We start from the raw sequence: 21,716 nt of genomic DNA, 5'->3' as shown, positions 1-21,716 counted from the left end.
CCACATAAATGTGTTTTTGCAAAACGGATATAAATCCGATCTTCACCTCCTGCGTTATATGCAGATTTATTGGATTGCACGCCACCAAAAGCAACAGATCTGAGCGGCATTTTATTGATCATCAGCTAATTTCCAAATCAGAGACATCAATAAGAGAGAGTGGCAACAGGCCTGGTAAGATAATTTCGTTTCTTTACTTGAAGATGTGTTAACTGCGTCTGTGACTTACTTTTCGATGTTTGCACGTTGAATAGACGCTCAGCTGCTCATCTGCGGTGATGCGTGTCGCATCTGACTAGGCTATAACATGACATATAGCCTATATAACACGCTCTCACTCGTTTATTTTTTAGCATTTTTGGGAGGAGTAAAATATACATATGTGGTTTCAACAACCAGATTGCGTTTACACCTAGTAAAGATCCGGACACAATGCGAGCCAGACTACCTCCAGATGTGGTCAGGCAGATCCGATCACGATCTGATCACAACGCGTTTACACCTTGCATTAACATGCGTTTTTTATTATCCGGATAACTTATCTGGATACAGATCGCATTTTAATACCAGGTGTAAACGGGGTCTAAGAGCTTCCCTAATACATCAATTTATATTAAACAAAAATGTATATATTTGCTACTTTACAATGACACAAACAGTCATTGTTAACAGGGTGCCTTCTGGCCCATAGATATCTGCGTCTCATTATGACGCTAAAGGGTGCCATGTGCGTTGGATGTATAGGCATTGTTAGTATTGAGAATGAGGAGATGACGTCATTTTACAGTGCCCCTCCCCTTTCCGCCATGTTGGTAGGATTCCCATGACAAAACAGTATTGATCACGTGTGTTTTTAGCTCGGTAGTAGAGGAGTTTATCGCAATACCGCACTGTTTTACCATGCCTGGGAGTAACTGCTGCGTTAAAAAACGATAAAAACCCTGGTAACCGATACCGTCTCCTACCAGCATGGCCGACCGGCTCAGACCCCGCCCAAATAGGCACGTGACTCCTCATTCTCAATACTGTATGGCGCCTTGGGATGAGAACGGGCTGAAATGTTTATTTTTATTATGTCCAGGGTTTTCTGATTGCCTTTTGTCAGACACTCCTTTGATTTCCATTAAATTTCCTCCTCCTGTGCAGAGGTAGACAGTTGTTATTCTAAAATTCCTGCCAAAATAAAGGAATCCCCCCCATTCGTGCCATCACAGGAAGGATTTCTCACTCTTTCATATGTCGAGCCAAGCTGCCACCTGTTCTACAAACTGTCTGTAGTCAGCCACCATATGCCATACAGCTAACCACGAGAAACCAACTCCAGCACTCGTGAATGTCCACCATTTATCTTGATCTGGCTTATTCACCATTTCTGTGTGCAAGTATTTAATACCTAGCACTGGAAAAATTAAGAACATTTGAAATTCAATAATATCTGTAAAAAAATAAAATGTAAAATCAGCCACTCTCTACAAATTGGGCCATCCTTATTAGAAAAGTTACTCACTTTACTCTTTGAATTCTGGCACCCGGGACCAATACAAGTCAACACCAATATGAAGGGTATGTTTACATGACAACAATGTACTAAAAACGGAAAGGTTTTCCTTTGAGTTTCTGTCGTGTACAAATGACAACATTGTCAAAATAAGCCCCGTTCACACGCATGAGTGAAATTTATTTAAAAAAAAAAAAAAAAAAAAAAACGCTATTATGCATGCCAGGCCAGTAGTTTCGAGGTCACTTTGTTTAGAAAAACTATTTGCCTGTAGACTGAACACGTAATATGCATGCACACGATGTCACTGTTTTCACAAATTTGCATTTTTGTAGTTAACACAGAGACAATAACATTTTAAAAAAAAGTCCAAAAGAAAACACGTTATTAATTACTCACCCTCATTCCAAAATCTGGCTGGTTCAGAATCTCTGGTGAAAGGCTGGTTCAGAAACCTCTCAGATTTCATATAAATTATTGGTAACACTTTCAGTTCTCACTATTAACTAGTTGCTTATTAGCATGCATATTACTATAACACTGGTCATTTATTAGTGACACAGTGAAAGGAAGCTTTACCTTTAACTGTGAAGATCTAAACATACAGTATTTAGATATACAGGAAATCTGCATGCGCAGCACTGCATGAAAAGTGGGATTTTCGTCAGTAAGCGGCACTGTAGATTGTCGTGGAAGTTCAGGTTTACGACTGCACACGGCAATTTACAGGTAACACTCAAAACTGCTGTGAATTGCCGGAAATTGACGTGGGCCTTGCTTGGCAGTTGTCCCCCCATTGTCCCCCCTTCTCCTAAATCTAGAGGAGGCTTTGACATGTAAATGAAAATGCTGTGAGCTATACACATGCAAATAAGGGTAGGGGAGTTTCACCCCAGGTAACATTTTTCTGAAAGGTATAACTTCATTCTAAGACAAGATCAGGCTCAGTATAACCTAATTGCTGTGTTTTTTTTTGTTTTTTGTTTTTTTAACATTGCACATAATGCACAACAATTACAACAATAACATGACATCCAAAAAGATAACAATCAACAAATAATAATTTCACAATAAATAAGAAACAAATAAAAATAGGACAGAATTGAACAAATGAAATAAAAACAGGAAAGGGACTATCTCTATTGTGTATAATATTATGATTTAAGAGAAAGTTAGAAACCAGTAATTTGTACTATTTAAAGAAAGAAAATTAGCTTCAATTAGCTTCAATATTCTTTAGCAAATACAATTGTATCACTACATTTTTATCGATACATTTGAGAGACAGAATATACTGAAAACTAAAAATTAGACCAAAAAAAAAAAAACTTCAAACAAGGTTTAGAATTATTCATTTTACTCTTATAAATATGAAATTTTCCTAATAAAATTATAAGATTCATCATAACATTTACGGAAGCAGTTTTCAAAATATATGATAACATCTTTGATGTTAATTCACAGTTATAAACAGATGTTTTTTGTTTTTGTTTTTTTACAATTTTTTTGATTGGTTTATTTAATTTAAGTAACCTAATAAAGTTATTTATTTATGCATATATGTATTTTTACATTTCATGGTAGCCTATTTAGGTATATCCACCTTAATCCTAATTTAAAATGAACTAACAGCAGCAGAAAAGTCAAAGGACAGCCGACGACAGCCTTTCAACCTGAGTCAAAAACCAGTGAACGTAACTCTGATTGGCTGAGGCAGCATATCGTCATAATCCAACCTGTAACGTCAGCCACTCTGATTGGCTGAGGCAACGTGCCAGGCATGTGGCGTGTTTTTTTAAGCAGAAAGTAACTACACAGATATTCAGCCTGCTTCGCCGTCATGGTCGCTGGGGAACCCATCTTTTCCTCTAAATTGAAGGTAAGTTCGTCCAGCTTAGTGAATTCTATGTCCATGTCTACTTATAGTTTTTGGTAGTTTGGCGTTTTTGTCTTAAACTTCACAAATCGGCTGTGATTACTGCCGCGAATGTCCAAGGGTGTTAACCTAACGGAACAGTTTTTTGTTTTGCGTTAGCTTGCTGCTCTTAATTCTTTTTTTGTTTCATTTCAATTTGAACAAATTTGGGACACTAAACTGTACGTTGGGTTGCACGTTGGCTGCAAGTTAGCTACCATTCTTTGATAGTAATCAAACTAACTAATTTACTCTGAATATCGTCAGAAATTATGAAAAAATAATAAGTGCCAGGGTCCTAAAACAAAGCGCGTAATGTGCTTGTATGCTCTAGTGTAGGCTATCCTTGTTTGTAAAATTGCATCACTTTGTGTGATGAGTGAAATCTTCAGATGTTTGTGATTTGTTTTGTCTCTCAGGGGCTGTTAGGAGTGAGGTGTCCTTCGCTGATGGGAGAAAAAACACCTAAATAAGGTAACGTTACGTGTTGTGATCTCATCCTCTTTTCTTTTGAACAGACCCCAGTCAAATAAAAAGTAAAACTAAACTAATTTGGATTAACGTCTGTGTTTATAGATGACTTTGAGCGTGAGACAGTGGTGAAAACGCCAAAGAGAACTGGAACATGGCATGTTATATTCAGTTATAAATGTTTGACCAAGTTTTTAAATATCTTATAAATCTGTTCAGTTTCATCATTTGATAATAACTTTTAAAACACATTTTTTTGTGGTATAGATGCAGTGACTGAGACTGGGAGATGCAGTGACTGAAACCTGGTGGTAAGTGTTGATCTATTGGCAGTGGAGAAGACGCTTTTAATAGACACCTTCTCTCTTGTGAGCTAGCAAACTTTGTTATTCTAATTAGAGCATTGTAAACATCACCAAATGTGTTCGTTTATTTCAGTGTTCCAGAAAAAGGTCCTGAAACTACTGGTCGACATCCGCCATCGCCTGAAGGAAACCAGGTAGTGGATGCAGAAGAAACATATTTTTGCTTACAAATGTGGGGACTTGGGGCAGATTGCCTTTGCATACATCTAAATCATTTGTCTTTTTCAACTTTGCAGAAGGGGTCATGAAATTCGGTTCCACAGCCACTGAGGTGTATGTACATCAAGGTGAACCTCAAGCACGCGTCGCAAAGACTTAAATTCACTTCGCCCTGATGAGCCAAGCCTACAGGACTTGAATTAAGAGTTTTAAAGGGATAGTTCACTTTGAAATTATTTTTTGAAATGTTTTGGCTTACGTCAAGGGCATCAGTCAGTCATATAATGGAAGTCTATGGGGATCTCTTAAAAGAGCATGCACAGAGAAGTACAAATTAAACATGATTTAATGAATCATAACTGTAAGTACACCTTGATGGCTTAAGATACGAGACGAGCGATTTGTGTGAGAAAATGAACAGTGTGTGTGTATATATATATATATGATCTGCGCATGCGGTGGAAACCGCCAGAAGCGATCTTGCACTGGTACGTCACTCATTGTTTACACAGATTTCGGAAGTTTTACTGTGAAGATCTAAACATATTAAGATGTATTGCATTTTGTGTATATCTAAATATATATATATACACACACACACACACACACATTTATACAATATAAATACTGTTTGTTTTCTTTCCCAAAACGCTCATTTCGTGTCTTAGTCAATCATTGTGTACTTAATTTATGAGTCATTAAATCATGTTTAATTTGGTCTTCTTTGTGCATGCTCTTTGAGGTGGTGACCATAGACCTGCATTATATGACTGACAGACAACAACAGTTTGACCTAAAAATATCAAAATTGAAAATACTGTGGAAACAAAACCACCTGCATCTTGGATGCCCTTGAGATAAGATAAAACATATCAAAAATTTATTTCAAAGTGAACCATACCTTTAAATTACATCCTTATTATTCGTTCATAATTCTGGCTCCACTGTACATTGTGTTTGATATATCTGGTGCCCAATTCTGATGCCATTCAGGGCAATTTATTTTTGAATAAAGATGCAATATATTATTGATTTATTTGTATAACTGTAGTGCTGTATGTATGTATGTTGTCCCATGTTTCCAGAGGGTGGAGGACATGTTTTCTGTGCTTTGAAAGATGTTCTCCTATGCTGTGTACATAGTTTTGTGTTTGTTCTAATAAAGCTATTTCTTTGAATAAACAGTATGTGGCAAATCTTCCTTTCCTCAATAAATTCATGTCCTTGATGGTAATAATAATTTAGTCCATAGGATAACAATGACATGAATAAACAGCATAATAGCATATCATATGAATATATATATATATATGATTATTATTATTATAATTTTATGTCGGCTGACCAATAGTAACAGATCTGCCAACCAATCACGAGTGATTTTCTTGTTTAAATGTAGTGAATTTCAACCAATACTGAGTGAGGAAATTCAAGCCATTCTCTGGCAAGGCGCGCGCAGTGCTGCTATTCATATGCTAATTAGGGCCATTCGCACCTCCGCGAGCGCTGCATGCATACGTCATGGTTCGTTTCCGTCAATATGTGGCACAGTGGAACGCGACGTTCACAGTCTGTAAATTGTCGTTAACTGCCGAAAATTAGGGAGATTTCCGGCAGTTTACGGGGACGAAAATCCCACTTTTCATGCAGTGCAGACCGAAGCGCCCGTGCCTTCAGATCAGTTGGACATGGCTGTGGTTACACAAGGTAAAAACGATATAAATTCTGTTCATTTTCTCACACAAACTGCTCATTTCGTGTCTTAGGCCATCAATGTGTACTTACATTAAGTGAATTACTCCTTTAATACCACTGTCAAGCTGCTTTATAAAGTGCTATATGCTGACATGGCTCAAACTGCGCATGCTATTTGGGGAGTGAGAATGGGTTGCTATTTGCTAAATGTTAAAGTCCCTGTAAAGGCAATTCTACAAAAAAGTTCTAAACACATTATAAAGGTTACATATGCATTGCTAAAACATATTACAGAGACTGTGAACTGTGAAGTACTGAAATGTCCAGTTAGACCGTTAAACAGTTTTTCAACATTGCAATTTTACGGATTGTTTGGGCGGGGCTAAAACAGGGCTCGATGACGCACTGGAGCCCATGAGCTCCTGGACACACACCTATTTGATGACGCACAGAGTCTGATCTCTCCCCTAACGCAATAACACTCCCCGAGTACATTCGCAGTATCAGCTAATATCGTCCCCAGCATTTGAGAACAGAGATGACTGCTCATTTTTTTTCAAGATTTTTATAGCTTATTTTATGTACTTGCCGGCTTTTTTTATCATTCAAATTTGGCTGGGTGGCTTATAACATTTTTCTGTGGTGTGACAAACTCAGAACACATACTTAATTTTGACTTTACAGGGACTTTAATTAATGCAAATCTGTGAACTCACATTCAGTTTCCATTCTGGTATGTCATGCCCACTTTTAACCAATCAAATCAAAGGGATTCACACTGACTTTAAACATATTTTGTCCATAAAAAAATCCTTATGTTCATTGTAAAAAAATCTCGCTTCTTTTAACTTTAAAGCAGACCAGGTCACACTTACTGTATGTGAATACAGAGAAACAAAAATCTCGTAACCCCAGACGAAATACAATTTAAAGAACTTAAACCCTAAAAGCATGTTGTTTTTTAACCTTAATGGGGTAGATATCTTTAGATTCGTTTTTTAAACTTGAGGAAAATGAATTTTTGTGCAATACTTTGTAATCACTTCACAGTGGCATTGTGAAACAGCTTGTAGCTCACAGGTAGAGCTCCAAAAATTGGAGCACAGCTGTTTTCAGGTCCAGGCTCATCACCAAAAGCAGGGAGCCACACCGATGTCCCAGTTTGGTGAATAACACTTCGAGATGAACTTTAATGTGCTACCCTGTTTGTCATCTCTTACAGATTTGGACAAAGAACAAACTGGGCCGCCTGGCATCCCCTGACCGCCCACACTGCTGTGAAACAGTCCAGACGTTTCAATAGAGCTTAACAGCTCTGTTCCCTCATGCTTGTCTATATTCAAAAGCCACAGGCATGAACAGTGGTTTTGCAAGAAACATAGACTTTGCAACCTCTGCAGTTGCCTATACACACTCTAAATACTTGTGTTAACAACTTGAATATGTAAACTGTTTTCTGTTTAAGAGAGTTTGTAATATTTTAGTTTTTTCTGCTAAAGATATTATAACGGATGGTGTTTTTCTGCTAACAGTGAATGGTTGTCCCACTTTAAAAGAAGTGAAAGGCCACCAGACGAAAAGGGTGAAACAATCTATCCATCTGTCCATCAATTCCTGTCCAACAGGCCCCTGTGCCAGTGTGACTGCACACCACTGAGGACAACTGCTGCAGCTAATGGACATCTGCTTTTCTCACCGCTGGGTGAAGTGGGACTCGCCAGCATCAGCAATTTTACACAGTTCTGTTGCCTCATGTAAGACTTTTTTTTAAGGTGACTCAGCTACTGTTGTTCTTTAGAGCGAGAGAGGCAGGAAAGAAAATGTTCAATGGGTCCATAAGTTCAAATGGTGGCTTTTCATTTCAGAGCCTATTAATCAAAACACATATTTCATTCTAGTATCTTGCAGATTTATATTGAAATAACTTGTTAATAAATATAATTTATTAGAAATATCATTGATTCATCCTATTCTTGATATGGAATGGGATGTTTACAAAGTTATAGATAATAATCTTTATAAATGATTGTTGGATGTTCAAATTCTATGAATGGAAGCACTGACTGACCGACGGTTTGATCGGTTATAAGCTTACTATCCATTGGCACAATGGACAGTTTACCATCACGTTTCATGTTTATGATTCTTTTCAAGGAGCTCTACCGTTTTCACTTATGTTATGAATGGGTCACATTTGTGTCAGAGACTCCTTGTCCATGGAAGAGAATTCATGCCATGCAAAAATTAAAGGGGGGGGGTTGACTGCGATTTCACTTTTTTTCATTTTAAATAGTGTGTAATGTTGCTGCTGGTGCATGAACAATATCTGCAAAGTCGCAGCGCTGAAAGTTCAGTGTAAGCAGAGATATAGTCTTTTAAAAATCGGGAAGTATATTGCCTACAAAAACGACTCGATTGGGACTACGGCTGGGTTTTAGACGTCACTAACCCACACATTTGCATCAACCCCTCCCTCCGGAATATGCAAAAAAGGGCATGCGCATATTTCTGCAGCTGGTCGAGTGTGTTGTGTTCATCCAGCTGTCAGTTCTTATGTGTTCGGCTTCCCACAGACGTACGTGTACTTCATCAACAATGGATACAATTTATGTTTGATTATGCTCCTGAAAATGACGATCGTAATTTAGCTCTCTGTGCTGAACATTTTACGGAAGACTGCTTCCAGAATTTCCACGAATTCAATGCCGGATTCAACAAGAAACTGTTACGAAAACATGAAGCAGTTCCAACTTTGAAACCAGAAGCAGCAGTTGTTGGGCCACAACCTGTAAGTAGGCTAAGACTTAATCATTTTAAATGTATTTGCATGTATAATTCCAGACGTAGCATTGTGTTTTATTTTATTTTTTTTCAAATGGCAGCGCTGGCTTTATAGCCACTTGGCTACTAGTTATGCTATTTTGTGTCTACGACAAACACATACAAACATTATGGACCTGAATTTTATATAGGGACTAATGTTGTAAATGTATTTTTAATGTATGTTTTATGACGTTATTTTCGATTTGATCAAGAACGTAAACTTGCCAGCGCTGTTTGAGTATAACATAGTAGCCAGTCAGTTGCTATTGTTGCCAGTCAGATGCTATTGTGTAAAACAAACGTGTATAAAGTAAAAAAATGTAGCAAACTATCATTCAGAAACGTTTAGTAAGAGCCATGTGTGGTGAGGTTCTGTTTGACTCTCTTCATCGCGGCTTTCTAGGTGTGATTCTGCCTCAAATTGATACTGCAGTTCGACACATATTTACTTCTCGACCAGAGTTCATGACATACACGTTTCGCACGTAAAGGTAATGGGCATTAACCTTCCGGACAACGTGAGCGACAGTTTAGCCAATTACAACACACCGGGCCAAACTAACCAATCTGAGCCCACTGCGTGTTTCTGAGGGAGTGTTTTCATAGACTCAGGAAGTCAACCGCTGGTTCGAGGACAGAGAGCGCGGCTGACAATAAAGGTGAAGTTTATAAAAAATAAGACTTTTAAAAAAAGAAAAACCACGAATACATGTTATATTTCACCCCATAAACACAATCATGGAAAGAAAAAAAGCAGTCAACCCCCCCTTTAATATATGACAATAAACAATGGTCCAGTTTTTAGCAGTGTTTGTTGAAGTGCAGTTATGAAATGAATTATATGTGTGTCATTCCACACTCGTTTAAGGAAGCCTATTCCATGCATGCTATGTGGTCACAGTTAGATGCATAAATGATTTTCTCAAGATTTTAAGCAGGATTTTTATTTTGCCACCCCAAATAAATTGCTGGGTCTCATCTGGACACCCCTGAAAAAAAGTTTCTGGCTATATGCACCTGAATACATGCCCCAAATCTTCTTTCAGGCATAGATGCTGCTATATTCAGTTCAAGTTAGTGACTGCAATAGAGACAAGCGATTTTGAGGCTTCATGAAGTGGCGAGGATGATACATTGTATTCTTCATGAGATGATTTTGGTGTTAAATGAGACACTGCAGTCTTCTTGTAAGTACATAATCCGAGGATCTTTGACTGCCATGCAAATGTACCAGATGTCAGTGTGCTTGACACAAAGCCAAATGTACAAATTCTTCTCTTTCTCTCTAATTATTTTGCATATCCTCTCCTGGTACACCTCTATCTGTGTTTTAACACAACAATGACTAGGAAGCATTATCCTAAATAACTTTTTTTTTTTTTTTTTCAATAGCAGGTTTTGTGTGACTGTAACTCAAAAAGCTGTTGAATATTAACTTTTTTTATAGAGAAGTGAAAAAAACATTCAACTGTTCCCTTCTCGCTCTCTTGAAAAGTTTGTCAAAAACTTTACTCTCCTAATGTCTTCATCTCTCTTCATTCTTTTCTCCTCTGGGAATGTGTACCGAAATTGTCATCAGAAACCATTCATTCTCAACGTCTGCCTCACAAGGGAGAGTTCAGTGAACATCTGGTTGCCCCAGGAGACGTCATGACGTCAACAGAGCACCAGTACAGTCCTCCCTGTCCTTACCTCCCTCACACACACACAAACACGCACACTCATTTGCTTTTTCTCATTCGTGATGAATACTTAATTTGCAATTAGACCATTTAATCGAAGTCGGCCTGATTTTCCAGAGAGTATTGTGATTCCTTTAAATTGCTTTTAAGTGTGGTTGATGAGCTGTGTATACACTCTTTAAAGGTAATGTGCTTTTCTCTATTATCAACATTCTGTATCTCAGTAATTATAAATGCTGAAACGATAGGATTCGTAAAGACTTTCTGTTACTTAATGTACTGAATATGGTTTTAAACTTGTTATTGCTTATTAAAATATTAATGCTAGCTCACTCATACAAATTCATATGATTTTTCTAATTAAGTGATGGGTAGGTTTAGGGGTGGGGTCAGGACTAGGTCATTTGTACAAATTCTTACGAATTTGGTAACTCTTTAAATATGTACGAATTAACAAAAAATCGTACGAATTTTTTCGAGTAAGGTCATAAGAATTCGTACAAATTAACCACCTCGAAAAATGTGTATATATCAATTTAAACAAGTCGGAGAACACAGGTCACATGTCATGTCACGCAGCCACACCAGACCAAGTCCACAAGGTAAACAATCTAATAACATTTCATTGTTGATTCTTATTAAGTAATGCAAAATGGTGTTGTATGATTAAAATGGCATGCACATTTGATAAACTTTTGTAACAATAAGGATTTACTATGATGCTAAACTTGATATCCACATATGTGAACAATGGGACTTAGCTTCATTGAAAGTGTATAAGATGTTAGCAATAAATAAATAAATTGTAGTTGCGTTGAGCATTGTGACGCACACTGGCTCACTCAATCGAGCGCACACACACACACGAACACTCTCTCCCTCTTGCTCACTCACTCGCGATCGCATGCACACACACACTCTTGCTCACTCACTCGCACGCACCAAAAGCCTGAGGGTCTGTAAAAATGACAAAGTCCAAAAAAATGCACTGGGTTCAGAGCTCCATGCTCTCAGGTGACTTGCCCAGGGGTGCTTTTCCCATACAACTATGTAGTTCGCTGCTTCACTACCATAGTATGATACTTAGTTGGCTAACGATGCTTTCGGGAAACACACTCTCTGCACTGGCCCCTTACGGCTCCTCCTGCAGGTGGTGAGCCCACGAGATGGCGGTCCTACATCGCTCCTTCAGGCTGAGCCCGGCCGGACCCAGTGGGGAGAGGCCCGGCCACCAGGTGTTCGCATACGAGCCCCAACCCTGGGCCTGGCTCCAGGGTGGGGCCCCGGCTGCGCCATACTGGGCAACATCACGGTCCTTGAATTTTTATCTTTCATAAGGGGTTTTGAACCGCTCTTAGTCTGACCCGTCGCCTAGGACCTGTTTGCCTTGGGAGATCTTACCAGGGGCATATAGCCTCAGACAACATAGCTCCTAGGGTCATTCGGGTACTCAAACCCCTCCACCACATTAAGGTGGCAGTTCAAGGAGGGGAGGCAGTTCATGGAGGTCATGACCGAAAAGACAAGATCCCAGATACAGGTGGCCGAAATGAGCTTTCTCCGCAGGGTGGCCAGGCGATCCCTTAGAGATCCCTCACACAGGAGGAGCTCAGAGTAGAGCCGCTGCTCCTCCACATAGAGAGGGGTCAGCTGAGGAGGCTGTTCCGGATGCCTCCTGGAAACCTTCCCGGGGAGGTGTTCCGGGCACGTCACTGGGCGGAGACCCCGGGGAAGACCTAGGACAAGCTGGAGAGACTATGTCTCCCAGCTGGCCTGGGAACGCCTCAGTGTCCCCCTGGAAGAGCTGGAGGGAGTGTCTAGGGAGGGGGAAGTCTGGGCATCTCTGCTTAGACTGCTGCCCCTGTGGCCCCGGATAAGCAGAAGAAGATGGATGGATGTCTTTTATTTGGATATTATATATTATTATGAATATTATATTTTATTATTACATTTATTTTGTTTTTCAATATCAATGTTCAGAATTTATACATGCAAGAATAGGCATCATTCAGGGGGAGGGGGGTTGGATGGGGGGGGGGTCTAGGGCAGAAAATAGCCTATTACTTATTAATTTTGATGTTTTTGAATGCAAAAACCAAGCGAACGTCATAAGTTGACCTCAAACAACAATATAATAAAATTTAAAAAGCCAGTTCATGACCCCTTTAACAGATATCACTTTGACAATGTCAAAGTAAAATTACTAATTTCACCATAAAATGAATGTGATTAAAAACGTTTTATGTGAGAAACTGTCTGTTTTAAAAGTGTGATGTTTAGATCATTTAATTTAATACTTCTGTCAAATTAATTTACCACTTGTCCTTGTATTGCCATCATTCTTAATTGCATTTTGCAGGGTGCAGTTGTAATTTTCATATAATTTTGATTCATCTTAGATTCACTTAAGCAAATGAGCTGAAGAGCTATTTTGCACAGGGGACGTGGCTCTGTGATGAAGTGCCCAGCGATAAGAATTTTATTTATAATGAAGTTGTGATTGCCTAAATGAGATAATGTAAAGTTACATTTCATATATGGTTGCATAGTTATGCCTATTAAACGGATCATTTTACTAAACAGATTTTTTTTTTTCATAGCTTAATGTTTTGTTTGCCTATAATATACAACGCCACTGATATCGAATTCATAAGCATAAGACTATTTTGTGCTTGTCTATGGAGCTGCCCTCGGGCCACCAAGGACCATTTTTTTTTTTACAGAAGCATGGACTTGTGCCCACGATTTTGTAATCTTACACCTCCCCTTAACTGCACATAGTGTTCCCTTATTTGTACAATCCAAGGCTGTGAATTTAAAAGCTTGCTATCAGTACTCACATAAGAATAAACTGTACCCTCAAATGATCACATTTCATCTTAGTGGTCCAAGGGAGGCTCCATATTTCTCTGACATCCCCAGATGCTTTTAAAAAACAGTGAGACCTGGCACATTTTCTGTAGAAAGTGGAGGCACTGTTGAGCTTTCTTCTTCGTGTGGTCCAGGTAAGGTCATTCAAGTTCAGTAAACAGAAAAGCTGCAGTCTGCTGACAGTTTCAACTGCTGCTCGATCAATGATCCATGCTGATTAGATTATGGATGACCCTCTGTCTTCTGAAGAACAGGTTTATTGTCATCTAACACAATTTTTACAGTCTAATCATTACTGCTGATTAGAGCAGTTTCGGAGTGCTCATTAGGAGCCTGATTTAGCCTGATATTGGGTTGATGTGTTTTTCATCCACTGCCCCACAAAGCATCAATTGACTGTCCAATATTTGGTTTGTTGCAGTTATTTATATGGTAACACTTTCCGGTAAGGTTCATTAGTTAACTACCTTTGTTAACGTGAACTAAGAATTAACACTACATGCAGCATTTAGTTCATATTAATTTCAACATTTACTAATACATTATTAAAGTCAGAGGTTGTATTTGTTAACATTGGGTAATGTTAACTAACATGAACAAACAATAAACAGCTGGATTTTTATTAATTAACAATAACAGAGATTAACAAATACACTAACAATTGTGTTGCTGCTTAGTTCATGTTAGTTAATACATTAACTAATGTTAACTAATGATCCTTATGTAAATTGTTACCGTTAATATTTTGGTAAATGGGAATTTCAGATCATTTTTTTTTTAATTTTATTTCTAAGGATATCGAGAGCTGTAGAAGGCCAACCAATTTTCTTGTTCACTCCCTCTCCTGCTTCTTCAGCTCCTGTACTTTTCTTGTATGTATTAAATTTTTACCTTTCAATATGAACTAAGTTCTGAAGGCGTGTAGTATAAATCATTCTTGGATGTACATCTTCCCCGTTGTCATTTTTCTTTGACATCATGCATTCTTGGCCATGGGATACAACAACAAATCAACAAATCAGTTCCTCAGCTTCTGTGGTCTTACCTGTACGTGATAACAAAGTGTCCACTGGCAACACACTTCAGAATTCCAGCAAATGCAATATGTCATTTGGGTACAGTTAAACTACGTTTGACCAATGTTTGTGCAGCATTGAGAATTCATCAACTGAGAATGTCTTTTAAATTCAAATATTGAGATCGCAAACATGATACAGGATTGTAATTTTGGTCACACTTTAGATTAGTCAAATTCTCACAAGTATCTACCTATTACCTGCTACTATTGCGTCAAAAAACTCCTAAATGCTGCTTATTAATAGTTAGTAAGGTAGTTGGGTTAATCAGGTATGGATTAAGGGATCTAGTATACGTATGTTCATGCAGAATAATACATTAACATGTGCTTTACATGTATTGCACCCCAAACTAAAGTTAACAAAACTAACTTAACTAAACTAAACTAACAAAAACTAAAGCAAAAAAAAACAAAAAAAAAAACTAAAATCCCATAAAGCATTGTAAATGAAAAATTGACTGATGAATTTAAAACTAGTGATCTAAAGATGCTGATATATACAAACATTTATATGTACTTGCCTTTATTAAAATTGGTCGGTGGAAATTGTTTTTTTTTTTTTTGTGACTGACAGTTTTTTTTTTTTTTTCAAATAAATTCAAATTCACATTCATGAACTAAAAGTAAGACAATTGTGTAATTCTGAATATTTTATTCCACTCTGTTAGAGAATGATGCATACAGTATTTCTACAATTTTCTATCAAGTTATTCAGACAATTGTATACATTAATTTACTATCACAATTACTGTAATACAGAATTAAAAGATCTTGTTTGTTTTATAAACAATAAAGCACACATATGAGCCACAAAATTTTACTTCTTTTATCTCCGTTTCTTTCCAACTCGCTCATGCATCTTTCTCTCTTTCTTTCTTTATGACTCCCAGTTGTATTTCTGTGGGCATAATAATGGCTTTTCAGACTTCCCTCTCAGGATTGCTGGTGGCTTGTTGCGGTACAGTTCTTCTTTTTTTTTCCACCACCACCACTCTAGAGTTAAAGCCCCACTAGGGCCTTCCAAGCACATCTCCTCTGGCCAGGAATCGCGTGCCTGCTTAACCTGGATAAAGCGGCCGGAGAAGCATTCATACTTCAACCAATGTATAATAGTGCCTCCAATGATGGCCCTAGTTGACATTTCACTCCGCGCCCCCACCCCTCTTTCTTTTCAGATGGCTGGTTAGGCATTCACAGCCTTGTAATGAATGCAAGCTCGCTATACCGACCAAGTGAAATGGACGGATAGTGCTGAAAACAACTTGGGTAGAGGCAAACAAAACAACAAAGAAAAGAAACAATGCCCAGTTGAAATTTGGAGAGGCCGTGCCATCTGCATTCTAGCATGAAATACAAGTCTTGTGTTTGTTTTGATTTATTTTGTTCTCTCAAGGCAAGCATTGGCCGCATTCAGAAACATAGCTCTTTTGCCTTCGAGGCATGTAGGCTTGTAATGAGAGGGGTGATTTTTTTCCTAGTCTTATATAATGAGAACCTGGAGGCATTATCATACAACTTTCTCTGTGTGTGTGTGTGTGTGTGTGTGTACAGGTGTGTGTACATGCACATGTCAGCGTTCTACCTGTATCTTATATTTCCCATCATGCTTTGCTGCTGCCCACAGCGCTGCAGGGCTCAGTTGAGATTTAGAATGCTGGAATTGGATTTTCCAGGCTTCAAAGGTAATGAAAAGCAACACTCCCTCTACTCTTACTCTGTGATTTCCCAAAGTACACTCCACTATAACCGGTGATTTTTTTTTTTTTCCTCTCTCATATAGCATTGGACCATTTATATCTGCTCACTTAACTTGGGAATGCATGCACATAGGTCTCAGGAGACTTTTTATTTTTAGTATGACTGAGCTCTTCATATATTCCCCATATATAACCCTTTCCCCATACAGCATTAGCATGTAGCTAATATCACACGCATGCACCTCTGTCATATATACTCTTGATATATATATGTATGTCATATATACACTGCCATATATATTTTTAAGCCTGATATGGGGAATTGATAGATGACAAAATGAATGGTCCCTCATTGACTCTCTTGCGATTGGGTTAACCCTTGTTAAGAGAGTTATAATACCTTAAAGGCATTGTTTTCTGCATTGCCTCCTGCTGTTTGAGTTAGTTTGATGAAATGACTGAAATAAACTTATGAATAGCAAGTAGTTTCATTTCACTTCCATCCATTTTTCATTCATTGTGAAAGACAAGACTGTGTGTTTGCTCTAGGGAGTTCAATGGTATTTAATACATACAAGTGTAGGAAAGATATGCAAGTAAATTTCTGTTGTATTTTTATTTATTTATTTATTTTTTGTTGTTGTTATTTAGTTATTGAACATAGCATATACTGTATAACTAAGAATGAGTCTGTTAGTAATGGAACGCATTACTGGATGGTTAGTTTTGATTTACTAAATTAAATAATACTAGTAAAAATAAATAAATAAATAAACATTGTTTAAAGGTTTGTAAAAAAAAGTGTGTAAATGTTTTTGAAATAAGTATGGTATGGTCACCAAGGCTAGATTTATTTTGGTCAAAATACAGTAAAAACAGTAATACTGGGAAATACAATATTACTCGTTCATTACTGTAGGGCTCAAGGAACATAACTTATTAATATCCAGTTGCTTATTTTTTTGTGGAAGCAGTGATGCATTTTCTTTTTTCAACATTTTATTTGTTTTATTGTTCTTTAATAAAATTGTTATTATTTGAACAACATCTTGATACATTTAATGTCTTAGCTCAATAAAAAGAAACATTTCTTCCAAGAAAAAAAAATATATATATTCACAAAAGTATTGTATATATATATTATATATATATATATATATATATATATATATATATATATATTAAAAGGTGTGATTTTGGCAAAGCATGATTATCCTGCATGAAAGACCATTCATGGAGGCAAATGAGTTACTGCTATGGTTCTTGAAATAACGGTACCTTTACTGTGGAGGGAAGAAAGTAATACTCAACTTGGATGTTTCCTTATCAAAGTGACAAGAAGGTACCCATGTGTAAATCACTTTTAAAGGCATCTAAGAAATGGGCTTCGGATGGGACACCAGCACTAGCATGAGACTTATAGCAAATGAAGAAAACGAAGGTGTTTATTGGAGACTGTCAGGAAAGATATCTTTTTGGAGCGGATTGGAAATAGGATTGAGTGGCCAGCAGGTTCCACGATGGGCAGTAAAAAGCTGCAGTCTATTCTGATCAGTACAGGAGATGGATCAGGTATAGCACGTCTCGAATGAACTGCTGATGGTGCAGTGGTCTTAAAGTCTTCAATAGTAAGACATGATTAAGAAGAATTGAGCAGTAGTGATGGAATCAAGATAACACAGTCTCATCCCAAGAAGTCATATAACTGACGTCTTGGGACGTCTTTTGACCATACGTCAACATCCGGTTTTTTAGGGTACCCTTAAACGTCGGTTACATGACGAACCCGGGCCGTCATACAACTGACGCTTTACCTTTAACGTCGGTTAGGTTTAGGGGTAGGTTGGGTACCCTAAAAAGGCGGATGTTGACGTATGGTCAAAAGACGTCCCAAGACGTCAGTTATATGACGTCTTGGGATAAGACTACGCTGGTCAATAGCTCTCAAGAGACTAGGGTCATCCAGAGATTTTTATGGTGAGGTAGTATGTAGCAGTGAGATGAGTTTCTGAAGGACTATAGGCTAGTGGGAAAGAGCGTTAGAATGAGATGTAATAAGACAGGGTGGCAAGTAGAGGAGGGGTCAAGTCCTTGTAAACACAAGGTCAAGTTGTTTGGCAACTCTATGTGTCTCAAATATGCAGTAAAAATGTGAGTCAGTTGTCAAGGTAAAAAAAAAAAAAAAGCATTTCTATCAAGGGCCAATATTTGCCACCTGGAAATTATTGTCAGGGACCCTTTTATATCTTTGTAAATGTAGCTGTGCTGTTAATGTCATTTTTCTTAAATCAATCAGAATCCAATGAGCTGTTAACAATACAATTGGATCAACATCAACAAAATCCATCTTTACACTGCAAAGGTGGAACAGAAGCTGCATCTGTCATGGCATTTATGTTTATACACCCAGACTGTTTATGCTGCTTAAATGTGTAATAAATGTATTTACAAAACAATTTCATATTGTCATGAGATTCAATTAATTCCAAATACCCTGATATAAATTGTAAATAAATCAACAGGAACTCATTACATGGTAAGGATGCAGTAGACTGACAAAAATAATTTTATTATTAGTCTATTATTGCATGTCACATTGCAGTTTTATCGCAACAGACACAATCAGTATTCAGTTGTGCAGGGGCTTTTTCTTTTATTTATTTATTTATTTATTTATTTTTTGCTTACAGTATCTTGAATCTGGGTATTTTTATTCATTTTGGTGGCATTTTTTTCATAAGCCCTATAATTTCCAACCATGTTTGAGAAGTAGAAGTGTGATTGTAGTTAAAGGAGCTGAAATGTATTTTCTCACTGCTCTACAGTAATTTGAACGTGATTGCAGTAACAGTTTTGCCCACAATCTTAAATATGGCTTAAATATGGCTATTTAATCTTAAATAAATTTTTATATGAAAAAAATGGATCCTTTACAACCTGCCTCCATTAAACATGACAATGCCAAGAGAACAATAACAGACTGTGCCATGAAGATTAACACAATACATTGTATAACAGTAACTCTGGTCAGCCCGTTCTCATCCCAAGACGTCATCTAACTGACGCTTTTGACCATACGTCAACATCCGACGTTTTAGGGCAACAATTTAATGTCAGTTAGATGACGCTATCTAACCCTAACCCTACACAAGACCTAAACCTACCCGCATCATCTAACTGATGCTAAAGATAAAGCGTCAGTTGGATGACGCCCGATCGTCATCTAACTGACATTAAAGGGTGCCCTAAAACGTCGGATGTTGACATATGGTCAAAAGTGTCAGTTAGATGACGTCTTGGGATGAGAATGTGTTGCTCTGGTAGCCCAAAAATATTAAAACATTAATTTTCAATTGAACTATACCTTTAACAAAATCTGGAAAAACCCTACTGGACTATTGCAATTCTCTCTGAAGTCTGTACAGGGAATACAGACTGAAATATGAAAGCACATTTAGACTTCAACAAAATTAAAAAAAGTACCCGCATCACACTTATGTTAGTCTTGCTTGCTCTCAACACCCTCTTACCTCAAATCTCTCCTTGCCATGATCAACAGAAAATGTACTCTAACTCCTTTATCACAACTCTCCATTTAAATTTCTGTTTTCAGTGGCCTTTTCTGCATGTGGTAATAGCGCACCATTAATTCCAGCAGGCAAACAGCCTAAAATTTGTGAACCAGTTTAAAATCAGCCTAATTTACAAAGAAAGGTGGTGTAAACACATTTAATTTAACTGAATAGATCATTTAAATCCTCACGGTGCAACACTCTTACAGATAGTGGTTGGTTAAGCTGGACTGCAGGCAAATATATGCTGATTTCGGTGCTGAAATACTATTCACCAAAAAGGAGCAACTTTTTTAGTGAATTTGAACTTGTAACTTTCATCCAGAAAAAGATGAAAACAAAATTAAGTTTCCTTTATTTCCAAACCCGAGTAACACACACACACACACACACCAGACACACACAACACATTGATTTCCTATCAGTAGCGTTGAGATAGCTCTAATCCTCTGTGCTTTCAGTATTTGTCTCCAATCAGATAGTACCTCCCTCTGAATACCAAGAGGTACCTGATTTTGTCTCTGTGTGTGTCCAGACAATTATCAGCCATCACTTGCCCATATCAGCTTCAGACAGGGTTCTTTCCCAGTGCTACTAATTACTGGCCACTATAAGACAATAGCCCATATGAGCGCTGTCATCCTAAAGATCACTTTGCGTCCCACCACCATGACTCAAGTTGGAGGCAATGTCTTCCTCGCTTAACGAATACTAAGGGAGCCATTTGCACAGCATACATGATTGGTTTATTATAATATGCTGAGACAAGTCTGAATGGCACTAATGGGAGCCTGTAAAAAAGTGGTGTCAATCTGGCTCACGACGGTTCACTGAGCATCATATTACTGAGTAAATGAGAGAACGGGAGAGCGAGAGGACTTTTTCAACCCCGTAAGTAGGTCTTTTCTCTCAGCTTTGCAAAATAGAAAGAGAGAGGCCATTTTAAACGAGTTACACTGCAGTGCTTCAAAAACAGCCTAACCTTGGGTGACTAATGGGAAACTGTGGTCACCATTTTAGTTGCCTTCTAAAACTGTAAACATTTATATATATATATATATATATATATATATATATATATATATATATATATATATATATATATATATATATATTATTCATGTCATGCTATGACATCTGTAGTGGACACCAGGACTCAACTGTTTAAAAAAATAAAAATTACATTCTATATTTACATTCTAAATTCTATATTGGCCAAAATAATGGCAATTTTTAATGGCAATTTTTTTGAAAATCTATTTTTATTATTATTATTATTATTATTATTATTATTATTACATTGATATCTGAATTTATGTCAAAACCTAGACTTTCAAACATCAAAATGTAATTTATTAATATGTATTCATGTTACAAAATTACATTCAAAATGACATATAAATAATATAATTACATTCAAAATTACATACACCGTTTCCTATTGTTTTTTGCTTGCAAACGCTTTCAACACGCTTGCATGTCGCGTGAAAAATAGGCGTCGGTTCTATTTCTAGCATGCACATGTTTTGCGTATCTGTTAACATGGGAGCTGAAATTAAAATGGACACCCCACGCTGCTGAGACGCTTATGCCACGCAGCCAGTGTGTGTCTCCGGCCTAAATCATTAGCTCACGTGAATAGCCTTTATATACAGTACATACAATCAGACATTTCAGTACATTTCGACCATCAAAACACTTTATTTTGATGGTCCCTTTTGAACATTATGTTGACTATAAATAACTTTGCATTTACACATCAACAAACTCTCATTAGAGTAGTAGACTGTCTACTTACTCTTTATTGTGATAGTTCCCCAACATTCTATTGCTATACTGCACATAAACTTATTCTAACCCTACCCATTCTACTAATACTCTACAAACACT

The 21,716-nt window shown here is 37.4% G+C and overlaps 1 long non-coding RNA gene across 1 annotated transcript; it reads left to right on the top strand.

Moving 5' to 3' along the window:
• The first annotated feature begins 3,285 nt into the window (after positions 1–3,285).
• LOC120463560 (uncharacterized) lies at positions 3,286–5,592 on the top strand. The gene is made up of 6 exons (XR_016155144.1): positions 3,286–3,377; positions 3,833–3,887; positions 3,990–4,041; positions 4,152–4,195; positions 4,323–4,383; positions 4,486–5,592. It is a non-coding gene; the product is annotated as an uncharacterized LOC120463560 (long non-coding RNA).
• The last annotated feature ends 16,124 nt before the right edge of the window (positions 5,593–21,716 follow it).

The sequence above is a fragment of the Pimephales promelas genome, chromosome 1 (assembly GCF_988280905.1).
Source record: "Pimephales promelas chromosome 1, fPimPro1.hap1.1, whole genome shotgun sequence".
In the NCBI taxonomy this organism is placed as follows: Eukaryota; Metazoa; Chordata; class Actinopteri; order Cypriniformes; family Leuciscidae; genus Pimephales; species Pimephales promelas.
This window is presented reverse-complemented; position numbering and strand designations above follow the sequence as displayed.